Below are 3,962 nucleotides of genomic sequence, written 5' to 3'. Positions count from 1 at the left end.
AAGCCTCCTTGTGCTTCTGGGAGGAGCACAAGACAGGGAGTTTGAGGGTCTGGGCCCTCTGGCCAGCTGTGTGACCTCGACCCACCCTGATTCCATTTCCTTACCTGTCACAGGCATACCAATACCTGCCCTGCCTTCCTTGTGGTGCGCTGTGCACTGTGAAGTGCGGTGCACATGGGAGTTGCTGCTGCCCCACGGCTTGCTGCTTCTCCTGATGGTGTCCAATGAGCGCCTACCAGCTACCGCCAGTGTCTGTCTTCCACTTCCCTCCTCACCTCCAAAGAGTGAAATGTGCCCCAAGAGAGCCACCTCAGGACCAGGGCTGGGCTGTGTGCTGTGGGCAGCTGCAGGAGCTTTGACCTCTCCTCTTTGATGTGGAAGCTGAAGGATCAGGTGGGGATCCTGCTCTACTGGGCCAGGATGGTGCTCCAGACAGTGGTGTCTTTGTGAACTCTGCCCTGGGGCATCCACCCACAGAAACCTGTCAGCTCGGAACTGCCTCTTGTGGGAAAAGCCGCCTACAGGAGAAGGGGAACAATGAGCTTGTCATCTTCAGGATATAGCAGGGCCTGGGCAGCCACTGGCACTGGTGATTTGGGAGTCAACTCAGAAGCCCTGTTAGTGCCTGGGGAAGGAACGGCTTGGGGGCTGGTAGGGGTGGGAGTGTCTGGAATGTGTGGGAAGGGCGTTGTCTTCTGTGGCCCTATAATCAAGTCCCCACCTACTTCTCTCATCCTGTGCCACCTTGTCCTTCGCTCCTTGCTCTCCGACCCGCACCGGCTATGTTTCATCCTGCCTCAGGGCCTTTGCACATATGGAATCCTTTGCCTGAGATTTTAATTTTTCTAATATGTAGAAAATTACAGAACATAATTATTCAGACGAACTGGGTATCCATCTCTGAACAGATAGCAACATTTTGTTACTTTTGCTTCAGAACATTCTTTTTTTTTTATTGTGGTAAAAAACACATAACATTAAATTTGTCACCTTAACCATTTTTAAGTGTATGCTATTTATATTGTTATACACTAATTCTTTTGCAAAACTAAAACTCTATATCCATTAAACACTAAAAACTATGGAACCCTTCACAAATTTGCCCTCCATCCTTACATGGGAGCCATGCTAATCTTCTCTATATCGTTCCAATTTTTGATTTTTAACCATTTGTATTCGGAATTCAAAAGGTGTAAAAGCTATGCAGTGTGCTCCCCTCCCTGACCTCACTAGTACTCCTCAAGACCATCGAGGTCATCAAAAACAAGGAAGTCTAAGTAATTGTCACAGACTGGAGGAGGCCAAGGAGACATGATAACTTTACAAAATGTGGTTTCCTAGATGGCAGGCCAGAACAGGAAATAGACATTAGAGGAAAACTAGTGAAATTAGAATAAACTGTAGAGTTTAGTTAACAGTAGCATGAAAAATGGACCATACTAATGTCAGACACTAATGAAACTGGGTGAAGGGTGCATAGGAGCTATTGATATTATCCTTGTGTGTGACTTTTCTGTAAATATAAAACTATTCCAAAACAAAAGTTTTTTTATTTTTTTATTTTTTTTATTTTAAAGCAAGGGGCAGGGCGGTCAATATTAATGCTGTCATACACATAGACAGACACATTTGTAATACCTACAAGCTTGCATATGCATTGAAAAGCTCAGAAAATGTCCTCTAGAAACTCAGGCCAGGGAGGAGAGGCCATGGCTTGCTTGATAGCTCATTTCTTTTTAATGTTGAATAATCTTCCTGTGTCTGGATTGTTGATTCTTTTGGATTTTCTACATAGACAATCATGTCGTTTGTGAACAAAGACAGTTTCATTTCTTCCTTCCCCATATTTATGCTTCTTATTTCCTCTTCCTGTCTTATCGCATTAACTAGTACTCCCAGTATGATGTTGAAAACCTGTTGTTATATCTTATACCTGATCTTAGTGGGAAAGTTTCTCACCATTAAGTATGATGTTAGCTGTGGGTTGTTTTTTTTTTAATTTAATTTTATTATTAGTTTCAAGTATATAGTACATTGATTGGCTGTGAGGTTTTTTTTTTTTTCATAGATGTGCTTTATCAAGTTGAGGGAGTTTCTTTCTATTCCTAGTTTGTTGAGAGCTTTTATCGCGATTGGGTGTTGGATTTTGTCAAATGCTTTCTCTGCATCTATTGATAAGATCATGTGATTTTTCTGCCTGTTGATGTAATTTTAATGATGTTATTTATTTTGATACTCAACTTGCTTCTGATTTAGCCAGTGGGAGCCTTTTCAGGCTACTCTCTGTCCCTATAACATGCCTTCATCTATCTTTGAGTATTTCCACTTGCTGGCACACCAAGATGTTCCAGGCTTATCTTATACTTTTCCTGCCTCAGCCCCGAACAGGTCATTTCTCCAAGGATCTCTGGTTCTTTTTAGTGGAGAATGTATTTGTATTTAGAAACCAAGATCTGGGACTTAGGTGTGACTGCTATTTCAGGTGGAGGTGGTAGCAGGTGCTCCCATGCATCTCATTACATTTTTATTTATTTCCCTCTACTCAGGACTGCCCTGCTGCTGAGACATCTTCCTCTACCACTTTGTCCCTGGCCACACTTCTGTAGAAATGCCCTCTTTACTCAATTGGAGTCTAACACTCCAGTGCTAGCCCATCCACACCCCTGTGTGACAGACACCCTCACCTTGCTGAGGCTTTAACACCTGTTCAGGGTTGCTGCCTCAGGTGGATGTCCTCATCCCACTCCGGCTCTGCCACCCGACTCCAGGCTACTCTCTTTACCTGTTGTTGCTCTCCATGTCTGCCCTTGCCTGGCTCCACTTCACTGAGTGACTCTTGTTCTGAACTAAGTTGTTCAGAAAGGGAAAGGAAGGGAAGGGAAGAGGGAGAGGAAGAGGAGGAGGAAACTCAAAGGAAATTTTTATTAAAGCATAAAATCCATACAAAACAGTGCACAAATACGCCTGAAGTTCAGTGAATCTCTACAAAGTGAACAACATATCCTTGTAACCACCATTCAGATGGAGTATGCACTAAGGGATTGTGCCAGTTGCTGGGTGGAGAATAGATGGAAAAGGGTTAAGAGTGGACACTAAAAGATTCGTTGTGTGTAAATGTCCAGGTGAGAAGTCACAGGGCCTTCAACCATGGAGAATATGGTGAAAGGTGAGGAGTAGCTGGATTCAAGATTTATGTAGAAGGAAGAGCTCACACGATTTGTTCCTAGATGAAGTGTGGAGCATGAAGGAAGACAGGAATCAAGGATTGCTGAAGACTTTTGACCTGAGATCTAAATACATGGATGCTGCCATTTGCTGAGATGGAGAAGACTCAGAGAAGCCCTCTCTTATCCTGAGAAAAAGCAAATGTTCTCATTTGGACGCATTAGATTTGAGATGCCTCTTAGACATCTAAGTGTAGAAATTGAGCAGGCTGCTAGGACTACCAGACAGTAGTTCTCAGGAGAGTTCTGGTTAGGGCTATCAGTGTGAAGGTCATCAGTGGACAGATGACATTTAGAGCTGTGGATTGGGTGAAATCACCCAGAAATGAGGATAGGTGGAAAAGAGATCGAAGAGATCTCTTAGGCTTGGGGCATTTGAGAGCTGGAAGAAGAGTCGGCAAAGCAGTCAGTTGCCTCATCTGTAAAATGGGTATAATACCTCTTTCACGGAATCATTAGGGATTGAGTTGATATTAAAGACCCTAATGGGTAATTAATGTTGACTTTTCCTTTTCCCGCTTCCCCACAAACTTGCCTCTACACTTTCCATCGTCCCAGACTGTCCTATCTCTCTTACCCACTTCGCATGTCTGTCCTAATTTTCCTCATCTCTCTCTCCCAGGACTCTCAGTGGAGGGAACATGTGACCCGTCTTCCCTCCTTTCAATGAGGACTGACTTGCAGAACTCCCATTTAATGAACTAGCATTGCTTCCTTTCTCCCTTCCCATTACCTACC

At 43.7% G+C, this 3,962-nt stretch overlaps 1 pseudogene; it reads right to left on the bottom strand.

The window, feature by feature from the left end:
* Positions 1-1,075: 1,075 nt before the first annotated feature.
* On the bottom strand, positions 1,076-1,188 carry LOC111738292 (annotated as a pseudogene).
* Between the last annotated feature and the right edge of the window lie 2,774 nt (positions 1,189-3,962).

This window comes from Pteropus vampyrus, unplaced genomic scaffold (assembly GCF_000151845.1).
Source record: "Pteropus vampyrus isolate Shadow unplaced genomic scaffold, Pvam_2.0 Scaffold36, whole genome shotgun sequence".
Taxonomy (NCBI): domain Eukaryota; kingdom Metazoa; phylum Chordata; class Mammalia; order Chiroptera; family Pteropodidae; genus Pteropus; species Pteropus vampyrus.
This window is presented reverse-complemented; position numbering and strand designations above follow the sequence as displayed.